Here is an 11,642-nt window from a genome sequence, read left to right on the forward strand (position 1 = left end):
GGAAAAGGGGAGAGAGAGAGAGAGAGAGAGAGAGAGAGAGAGAGAGAGAGAGAGAGAGAGAGAGAGAGAGAGGGAAAGGGCGGGATGAATCTCCTGTGTGTAGACAAACAGGGCTGCAGTGAGGGGGACTCCTGCTTAACAACAGGTGCATATGACAACCCTTAAAGAGACACAACACGCAAAAGATGTTTATCAGATTATTAAAAGTGAATAGTTTCGGTCAGTATTGCAATAAACTAATTCGTTTTTTTCCCCCGTTTTTTTTCGTATGTGTCAAATTAAACCTTTTTGTTTGAATAAGAATAAAGGTAAAATAAAATTAGAATTATAAAATAATATTATAGGTTATTATAAAAATATATTATAAATACAACATACATGAAATAAATACATAATACATCATTTTCATTAATATAATTAATAGAAATATTGTATCTATAATATACAAATGTATGTGTATAGGCTACTGCATATACATATGTATTAATAAAACTACATTTAAAACATCTAAAATTAAAAATGATACAAATAAATATATTTTAAGAATAATAATTCAATTATGTTTTATTAGCGAAATCTCTAGTTTTCAATTAATTGTAGAAAATGAATAACCTGTTGGGTATCTGTTAGTCAGCCTGTTCTGTATTTTCAAATACTATCTGTATGTGTGTAGTCTGAGTTGGCATTGTGACGTCTGCTACCTGTGCTGCAAGGCACGTCAAGTGTTTTACGCTTGTGACGCTTTTCTTCACTTATTTAAATACTTGTCTGAAGAAGATGGTGATCTCACTGATGCTGGCTGAGATTTGTCTTTGAAAAAGGAAGAGGAGGAGAGAGAAAAGGAGAAAAGGGCTGTAGGAAGGAGTAAGAGCTGATTGGATTGGAGGGAGAGCAGAGGAGGTATGGGGATACAATGAGCTGAGAGAGAGAGAGAGAGAGAGAGAGAGAGAGAGAGAGAGAGAGAGAGAGAGAGAGCGCATATGAGGAAGGGAGGGGGTTTGGAGTGAATGCAGCTTGCACTGCTGTGCTTTGGAATTACAGCTATGAACATTGTCAGGGACTTGTAAAAGAAATGAAAGCAAAGGAGAAAAGGACAGAGGGTGGAAGAGAATCATTGCAGAGCCTCTTGATGCTCGACGCTGAAGAGAGTGTGTGAGAAGACAGAAGGAAAAGAGGAGGCGCACCGAAGGAGCTTCACACGATCCTCTCTCATCTTCAGTTCCTGAGCAGATCGGCCTGTTGTCCCCCATCACTGGGGTCGTCATTGGAACTGTGTCTCACCGAGGGTATGTGTGTGTGTGTATGTGTCAGATCACTGCTTATTCCATTATGACTGTATTATTCACAGCTCATAAAGCACAACTACGGTGTTTTGGTGCCTTGCTTTTAAAACACTGAGTGAAAGAGTATATCATGCCGATGACTGACTGACTGTGTGTGTGTGTGTGTTGCCGGCGTGTGATTGGTATTCTGTAGACAGTGTGCAGTGCTCCAAACAGGCTCTGCTCAGAATGGCTCCACAGAGCAGGGATTGTGTTAACCTGAGGAGGACCACTCTCACACAGGGGTGAGTTTTCAACAGCCTCTCATGCTCTCTCTTTAGCTCTCTGGTTTTTCTCCTAGATCTCTCTCTGAAGTCCTCTCTTTTTGCTTCATCTCCCTGTCATAGATGTCCTCTGGCATCACTCTTGATGAATTTCTCATTTGCTGTTTCGTTAAATCTCAGTGCACCGTTCAGATCTTCTCCCCTCTTTCCCTCTTCCCCTTTTTCCTGATCTCCCTGTTTTTTATTCTTCTTCCATCCTCTAGTCTGAGTCAGAGAGAGCAGGCTGTCTTCTTCTGTTGGCACATTTTGAGGAAATTTGGTAGTATTGGTTGCCTCTCTCCTCTTCTCTATATCATCCTGATTCTTTCCTCATTCGTACACTGGAAATAATCATTTTCTTAATCAGTATTTTGCCTGGGATTCCAGGAAAATAATTCAAACAAGATGAAAAATGTATATGTTGAAGTAGGTTTCAATGACATTTTAATGTATTCTAAACTTACTTAAATCAATCAATTTTATTTCAAATAATTATTTTTGAGGTAATAGAGAAATGTTGTTTTTGGAGAATATGTCTTGAATTAAGTACATTTTGTTTCTTACCTCATTTTTTTTTCTTTTCTTGTTTTAAGCATAAACCTCATTAAATTGTTACATTTATTCCCCCCCCCCCTCCCCCCCCCAAAAAGTTTTTGGATTTTTTTTTTCCTCTAGTTTTTTTTTATGCTTACAACATGGGACCAATGGGGCAATAAATATACATTTAATTCAAGAACGTTTTTTCTCTCAAGTCAACTGATCTGGTTAAGGATAAAGGAAATGTTTTTTTGTGTGTTTTTGTTGAGATTTTCCATACTTAGTTTAAATTCAGGGTGAAGGCAGAAATCTTTCCTGTTGCACACATTGGCACTGTTGCTTGTGTCTCTCTCTGTTATATCTGTGTGGTGGACACTGTTGCTCACTGTTAACCGTCAGATCCAGCTCACTCATGCGCTCTTTTTCACATTTTTTGCACTTCTTTATGTGTGTGTGAAGAGAACATGGCAGCTCTTGTCTGGTGCCTCAGATGTGGATTTCTCACATTACATCGATCCAGATTTCCACCCTTTTGTCTCTGTGTCTTCCAACCTGATACACTCACACACACACCAGATCTCACCTCCTCACTCTCACACAAGTGACAGTGTGCTAACATGCTAAATGCTCCCATAGGATTATTTGTGTGTGGATGGTTGTGTATTGATCAGTAGCATTTCAGAGAGCTTTAAAAGGTCACAGTTCAGGCCTGGTCATATTTTAGTGTCCATCTTCCCCTGCATTTCACCCCTTCTAGCCTTATTAACTGTTTTACAGGGTTTCTGAGTCAGCAGGCCTTCAGCCCTTTGCGTATAGGTGTGTGAGTATAAAGAAGGACTTGTCTGTGTTGGTAGACGGAGTGAGAGAGCAGGGGGACTTAGGGGATGGTTGGCCCAAGCAATAGGAGGAAGGGATGAAATGGAAAAGAAAAGAGGCATATTTGAGAGTGCCTCTTTGAGAGAGAGAGTCTCTCTTGAGAGTGACGTGTGATAAGCAAGAGTGACACCAATGTCAGGACTGAAACCTTTCATAGAGATGCCCTCTCACTTCCCTTCACTCTTTCTGCCTACTTCATTATTCTTTCATGAGTTTTTTGGTTTCAACTGTCAATTTAAATTGTGTAATTTAATTCAGCGGAATTGTGTAATTTAAGCTAGAGCATCAATAAAATAAGAAGCAGAAAAAATAAGGTGCCAATAAATGGTGATTTAAAAACTAGATTTTTAAAAATTGCACAGCACAGTGCACAGTCTGAATTTCATTCTCTCTCTCTCTCTCTCTCTCTCTTTCCCTTTCCCTATCACTCCTCCATTCCCTCTTCCAATTCACTCCATTATTCTTCTTCCTTTTCCATTTCTAATTATTAGCTAAAATGTTTTAAATGGGTGTTGGCATATTGCTCTGCGTTTGCTAGGTGGCTGCTTCCTAGCCAAATCAAAAGATCCCAACAATAAAGTTGCGGACACATTTACTGTTGTTCAGTTGGTTTTCAATAGCAAAATCCAGTTTATAAAATAGGGACCCACAAGAACGGGAATTGAGCCTTTTACAAGGTGTGAGGTTACAAGGTTTTTTGTAGATTTCGTCAAGTTGGTCACGTGGATTCGTCGCATTGACCAACAGAAATCTGCTTAGTGTGTAGTTGACTTCTGTGTGACATGCTTCATACTACATCACTACACTCTTGACAATAGACAATGGGCCTTTTTGCCAAAGTTTCGCTAATGTGACAGCACCTTAAAACTCTATGGCCTGGTTTCACAGACAAGGCTTAGATTAAGCCAGGAGTAGGCCTTCGTTAAATTAGGACATTTAAGTAGCTTTTATAAACGTGCCTTAGAAAAAAACATTACTTGTCTGCATCTTGAGACAAAACAATGGCACTGACATATTTTAATCTTTATATATATATATAGTTATGCATAGTGAAGAAAAGTGTGAAATCACATTATTTGAGTCATAATGTTTAGAAAAATATCATTTTTTCTTTGTTCCTGCCCTTTAAGAGTTAAAACTGTAATTGGTTTCTGAGGGTGTACTGCTCAAATATGAATTTTGCTGCAAGAGCTGCATAACTGACCTCCCCATTAGTTATTCTCTTATTCTGTCTCTACCCTTGTCTCACTGTCCCTCTGTCTCTGTCTGTCTCTTCCTCTTTGTCTCTACACCTCTCTGCAACCGCTCCTGTCCTCTTTTTTTTCTCTAACTGAGCACATCTTTTTAATGCAGTCCTTTTTTAACATCTCATTCTCACTCTGCCACCGTCCATGTCGCTTCCTCTCCCATCTCTCATCACTCTTTTTTTTTCCTCTCTCCCTTCACCCCTTTCCTCTCCCCCTCCTCCCCTTCATATCAGTCCAGCTGATGAGAGAGGCACCCTCATAATCAAAGCATGACATGGAGAATTGTATGGAAATAAGAATCTGGATAGAACAGCTCCACGCCTGAGATCCACCTTTAAATACATGCTCTTTTTATATTTATAGAACAATCCGTCTCACAAGAGAGTTTGTCGCTCTGATTAGGCTGTTATGTGAAATGACCACCTGCAATTAATCAGTCTGGGAACCCATGCCCAAGTCCGCTCAAATCTGATACAAATCCTTAGTCTGTATGTTTGTTTATTATTAACACATTTCTTTAAAAGTCTAAGTGAAAGCCCATTCACAACACATTTTTAGTTTCTAATATTAATTTGAGTAAAACATGATACAAAAAAGATTTTGGAATTCATTTGATCCAACAGCAAATGATTGATCATGAACAGCAAGCCGGACGCTAGAATTGAGTCAAACCTGAATTCTAGTTTAAAACAATGCACAAGTAGTTATTTGGCTATTTATTAACATATCTGATAGCCAACAGCAAAGAAAAGATATTTGTTTTTAATTAAAGATTTACAAGTCAACTTATTACTTATTAAAGACTATTTCTTTGATTTGGAATAATGCACACCAATGAATCTTTCACAACAAGAGCAGGCACATGCATTACGGATGTAAATAGGGTTATGACTGACTATCCCTGACTTTATTAGTAGTAGCTAGTGTCAGTTAAGTCATGATACACTACTTCACTGGTTTTATTGTGTGATAATGAGGCTGTGTTTTGATTGGATATTGATTGCAATGTAATGGTCTTGTCACATATGAGCACATCCATTCAATAACATTACATGAATTGTATTGACACTGGTATACTGTAATATAAATGTGTGGTGTAACTGAATTACAACTGTAAGTGTGGAGATGTAATGTGAGCCAGTAAGTACTATAATGAAATTGTAGTTTTAATTCAGAAGAATCGGTATGGTATTTCAAAACTCTCTCGTACTAGTCATATCAGCATTGAAGGTTGCCGTCTGTACTACAGCATAATGAATAATTGATCGTGAACATTTCTCGCTGTTTTTCCTCAGCTCTTAAACAACGCAAGGCCACAAGACTCTGATGAGCTGATGAGGAAATTGTCAGCGTGGCGACAGATGTGACGCTCCTCCTCTCCCCGGCGTCAGCTGCGGCTCTAGTCTGTTTGCTTCCACGGACCTCGGAGCAGCCAACTCGACCCGCCTCTGTCCTAGAGGTGCCATTCGCAGGAGAGAGAGGGAGTGTCTGGTGTGCCACAGCTCATTCCTGAACTCCTGACGGGAGGAGCCGTGGGAATTGGAGGGATAGCTGGATTGATGAGGGTGTGGGAGAACAGAGTGTGAGCTGCTCTCCAAATCTCCACCCGAGTGCTGGGCTCCTTAATCATTTCATCCTCTCAGAGACTTCAGCTTAACTTATTCTGGAGGATTTTTGCTCTCAGACTTGATATCTTTCACTTTATGTTTTTAATCTATTCTAGTTTCTTTGCTCAAGTCAATGCTCCCTTCATCAAATGCGGCAGGTGGGCCAGAAGAACGATTCTCTGTGAAACTAAAAGCAATAACGTGTAAGTTAGAGTGAGGCTGCACAGGAAAGCAGGGTAAAAGTGCTGACTGGTCTTGGAGTGTTTGAGTTCAAGTGTTTATGTGCGTGTATGTGAGACTCAGAAGGCCTGTGAGGCAATGGATGAGGGTTTGTGCGGAGAGCTGACAGGAAGAGGCAGCTAGACGTCGGAGGAGAACTGAAGCCGTTATGTGTGCGCTGGAGAGTGCGTTTGTGTGCGAATATGCGTGCAAGAGCGTGTGATTGTCTCTTGGAGTGCAGAATTCTGAGAATTGGCCATTATTGCCGCTCCCCCCTATTTTTGTGTCGGAGCTGGCAGGGTCAACATTAACAGCGGGAGAGAGAGGGACGGATACAGCAAAAAATAAATAAATAAGTAACAGTGACACTTCAGTTTTTTTGTCACCATATTTTTGATGCCCATTGGGGATGTTCCTTTTCCTCTGAGTGCTTGAGCTTTGTAAAAAAAACAAAACAAAAAACCTACTTTTGTCCCATCGAAATGGATTATTATAAGAATCACAGCTTGTGAAGGGCTCTCAGATGGATCATTTCTAGCTGGAATACCTTCTCCTTTGAGACTCTCCACACCACTCCATTTCTGTGACTTTCAACCTGTCATCCTAGAAGACGTGTTGCGATTCCCCGGAGGACTGCGTTCACTTGTTACCACGGCAATCCATGGCACCCTGTTCCTGACAAGGTCTGCTTCATTCTGTGAGTATTTTTATTCTTGCTGTGTGAGTGTGTGCATGAGTGAGCATTTGGAATGAATCTGTAACAGTTGTTTAGGCTTAAAAGGCTTTAAGCTTGTTTGTTTTGCCGGTCATGTAATGGTACGCTTGAAGTGATCGTACATGTTTTTTGCTTTGCAGACAATATGAGCCTTTTATTGCAGTGACGCCCACCTTGCTCTGTCACTGCCCATTAGATAAAGTTCCACTCATTTGTTTTTGTTTTCTCTTGTGTAACCTTCATTGTGTGTGGATTCGGACGATCCGACTCCCTCCATCACCTGAAACTGAATAGGGATGTGCCCTTAAACAGCCCAGTGAACTATGAATAACATCACCACACACTCCCACAATATACACTTCCTACAGTGCTCTGCGGGCCTGAATATCCTCTTCTGAGTAAATGGAGTGCATTTATGGGTTTTTGTGGGCAGGCATGTAATAGGCCTATTTGAGCTTCTCGTTCACATTTGGGATCCAGATTGTTGCAAAGTGTTGCAGCATCTGAATTGAAGTTCACCCAAAAATGAAAATTATCCCATCATTTCTCACCCTCAAGCCACCCTAGGTGTACATGACTTTTTATATTTAGCCAAACACAATCGGGCTATATATATATATATATATATATATATATATATATATATATATATATATATATATTGGACAATATATTAAAATTATATCCAGGCTCCAGGGGGTTAAAAAAGGCCTTCTTAGGCGAAGCGTTTTTGTAAGAAAAATATCCATATTTCTGACTTTATAAACTAGAATCACTGGCTTCCTGTTACAGCCATACGCGAGTCTAGTTCCGGCGTAAGAGTGACCTCTGACCCAACACATAACGAACACGGAAGCGCAGGGCAGTGTTGTTTTTGGCAGCCCTTTTAGTTTTAGTCTTAGTCTTTTGGACGAAAATGCTTTTTAGTTTTAGTCACATTTTAGTCACTTATAAACTTCATAGTTTTAGTCAAGTTTTAGTCGACGAAAACGCAAAAAGGTTTTAGTCAAGTTTTAGTCAATTTTAGTAAAAAAAAAAGAAAAGAAAAAAAAGTAGTCTTTAACAAATTAATTTAGGTTAAAAAGTATTGGAAATGGGCTTAGGTTTGACAGGTTGTAGCAAGTGTTGCAATTCATAACATTTTTTTTTTTTTAAATAACCCCTGAAATGATGACTTCTGGTGAATATTGTGGAAACTAATTGATACATTTAGATAAATATATTTCATACCTTATAGCATATTATAATACAACTTATTAGGCCTATATATTTATAGAATAGCAAAGTAGGCCTAATCAATATACAAGACTGAACCACATAGATGTGAAATATAAAGGCTATTAGATCATTTTGCCAACAATGAACCATGGATTTGTTTAGTTTATAATACGTTTTATTTTTAACTTAAACAAATACAACATATAACATTCAAAACTCACCGGCTTAGACTGCATTTGAAGAAAAATAAACAACAGTTTTCTGTAGCCTTGTGTGCGAACTTATTCAATAGGGCTTGGGCGTCGTGACGTCATACTTGGCGTGGCGGCCATGTTGATGGCCTCGCGAATGTAAACATACAGCAAGTCGAACGAGGAGAAGCAGAGTTGGGAGAAAAAAAATAAAGAAAAAAGATATTAAAGTCCCGAAAAGGATGTGGAATTTACGGGGATACGTTAAATAGGGAAGCCAGGGACCAGTAACGTTATGTGGACAAAATCGGCAAAAAAGTGTAGTTAGTAGCTGTCAACCCTCCCGTTTTTTCCGGGTTTCTCACGCATTTGAGCTCTTTTCCCGCTGTCTTCCCGTTTTAGTATTTTCCTATAAAATATCCCGAAAAATGACAATTTCAACATTCATCTTTCTGTTGCTATCCCTCTGCTGACAGCAAAAATTCGTACTACAAAACTGCAGCATTAACTAAGCGAGTTGTTAAGCTAGATCTAACGTGACTTTGCTTACAGATTGGCGTGAAATCGTGCTCTCACAACAACCACGCTGTTATCTTAAAAAGGCCAATATCACGCTAAGGTTGCCTTCAAGTAAGCAAAACGATGCTTTGAAAACATCTGTTTCGCTGGAAGGGCAAGGGGGTAGCAACAGGACAATAGTAACGTTACAGAGACTGACAGGTCCGATGGAAGGGCTAACATTAATGTTATGAGAGAGTAAGGTATTAAAATACGGGATATTTTACAGGAAAATTTGTCCACATACTGGTCCCTGGTTTCCCTAACGTATCCCGGTAAATTCCACACCCTTTTCGGGATTTTAACATCTTTTTTCTTTCTTCCAACTCTGCTTCTCCTCGTTCGACTTGCTGTATGTTTACATTCGCGAGGCCATCAACATGGCCGCCACGCCAAGTATGACGTCACGACGCCCAAGCCCTATAGAATGATTAGATTATCTCCTGATGCGTGCTGATTAATATCACACACTCCGCCGTGACAAACAGAAAAAACGCGACGCATACGGTACAATTGGCCTTGTATTCATTGTCCCTCACGCATTCCAGCCACGGGTAGTCATTTTCCCATTCAATTTTACATTTCTGTGCTCTTTTCTTTTTCGCCGGCTGCTCGGAGGTAGTCATTTTTACATTTCCCGCTGTTGTCACTTGTCGTCATCGTTGCTACGATACGTGACTCACAATGCGAAACGACCAGTTAAAAACGCTACGCTGATCATAGACAAACGGGGGGAGAAATTAGCATCTACCGCACCGTCGGTTTTTTTTTTCTCATAGCCTACAAATGTCTTCGTTCATAGTCTGACATATTAGAAGGGAAGCTATGTGTGAATGTGTCTGTCATGGATTTGCACTGAATTGATTCTCAAAAATACCGAACAAAGTTCGTTCCGTATCAGTTCAATATGGAACAAGACTTTATTGTGTCAAATACGGGACGATTCCGTATTATATGGAACGGTTGGCAACCCTAATTGAACGTCAGACTTATAATCATTTTCGTTCCGTCTCGTCTCGTCAACGAAAACTCGAAAACGTCTCGTCATGTTTTAGTCACCTTAGAGCAATTTTTAGCTAGTCAACGTCGCATTATCGTCATAAAAAAAGGTGCGTCAACTAAATCATTTCGTTATCGTCATCGTTGACGAAAACAACACTGCAGAGGATAGAGCAAAACAAAACACCGGTCACGAATTATAAGTCTAAAATAAGAATTTTTAAAGAGAAATGTCAGAGGAACTTGCGTTTGTTGCCCAGTCCGATTTGTTTGAGCCGCGAGAGGTGTCTAATCTCACCTAAGCTTACGCTTCTCCTCCATCATACGCTGGAACTCGACTCTCTCATGAACGCGCAGACGGACGTTACCGGAAGCTATAGTGATTATAGTTTGAGTTATAATTATGGATATTTTTCTTACAAAAACGCATCGCTTTAGAAAGCCTTTATTAATCCCCTGGAGCCGTATGGATTTCTTTTAAGATGGATGGATGCATTTTTTTGGGCTTCAGAATCTTAGTTACTATTCACTCCCATTATAAAGGTGAGCCAGGATATTTTCTTAATATATAGCAGGCACGGCGTCATGGGTTGGCCTGACGGGCCTAGGCCCACCCACTTTTCAACAGGCCCACCCAAAAAATAACTAAAAAATAATAATTAATATATTCTAATTTTGTCAAGAATTATAAAAAAAATCGTCAATAAGCTCATAATTTGTACTAAAATAGTCAAAATGTTTAGTTTTAAAAACAATTTTAAAAAGCTGGCTATGTCTATTTTGATGTTTCTGCGCAAGTTCAGCAGACAGTTCGGGTTTGTTCCGATCAGAGCTCGTGAGTGGAGAGCGCATTTCTGAATATTCCGCTCCGCTCGTTCATTCCGCAGGGTCGCTCGCTCAACCCAGAATGGCCTGCTGGTTCGAAAATATGTGGAATAAGGGCTGCCTCCGACTAATTTTTTTTTCTAGTCGACTAGTAGTTGTTCATTTAAGCCATTCGTGGATAAATCGCCGCTTTATATTAATTTAATTACTTAAATAGGCTATAGCCTACAGGATAATAAGCGTTATGACCGCACGCATAAAGATTGCCACAAAGAACCGGTTAAAGTAATGATTATGAATGTGTCTAAATTAGCAAGGAGACATTTAATTGTTTAGTAATAAACTGGTGTTTTCTGTGTCGCTGCAAAGATGAAGTTGACGATGCGGACTCGCCATGAACGCCAGAGAGAAATGCACATTTCATATGGATTATATAATCAGAGAGTAGCCTATAGCCTATTTATTTTGGTTTTAATATTTTCGTTTAAAAGTAGACATTTCAAGCTTTCTGTAATATATAGCCTATATTTCTCAAATCTGTGAGGCACAAGCTGAGTTTCGGCGCCTTCCAGTTCACATGCAATGCAAGTGATCGTGTCGGCGCCTTATTACATTGTCTTATTTATTAAATACGGGCAATTGATTGATAAAACATTGATCAAAATTAAGATACAATTTATACAAAACGAAAATCTTTTAAAAAGAGTTTTCTATAAAACAAAACTTAATGAAGTCGTCAAAATCATGTTTTACCAAAAACAGCGCCGTTGCAGGGCGCCAGCGCCTCTGCCTCGCGAGTGGATGATAGCCCTGAAGACGCCTAGCAATGATATACCTTTAATGGTAGTATACCTTTAGTTAAGTTATACCTTAAGAGTCTTCGTAGCGCGCTAAGAGACAATGTTATCGGAAAATGCAGCCCAGGTATGATGCGTATGATGCGTAACGGAGATTCCAATTCCTTCTTTGGTCAGAACCATGGAGAGCGATCGCGGATAGGTCTGTCCTATGCACCGAAACTTTTAACAATGCAACAAAATATTTAAAGAGCATCAAGCTATTAAA

The 11,642-nt window shown here is 39.5% G+C and overlaps 1 protein-coding gene across 1 annotated transcript in view; it reads left to right on the top strand.

The window, feature by feature from the left end:
- Positions 1-1,002: 1,002 nt before the first annotated feature.
- Positions 1,003-11,642, top strand: part of grik5 (glutamate receptor, ionotropic, kainate 5) — a gene marked incomplete at its 3' end in the record, with an annotated part of 68,490 nt that continues 57,850 nt past the window's right edge. Inside the window, exons 1-3 of the mRNA XM_084090032.1 lie at positions 1,003-1,286; positions 1,477-1,567; positions 5,541-6,768. The remainder of the gene's footprint in view (positions 1,287-1,476; positions 1,568-5,540; positions 6,769-11,642) is intronic.

Source organism: Abramis brama, assembly GCF_963993115.1.
Source record: "Abramis brama genome assembly, chromosome: 17".
Taxonomy (NCBI): Eukaryota; Metazoa; Chordata; class Actinopteri; order Cypriniformes; family Leuciscidae; genus Abramis; species Abramis brama.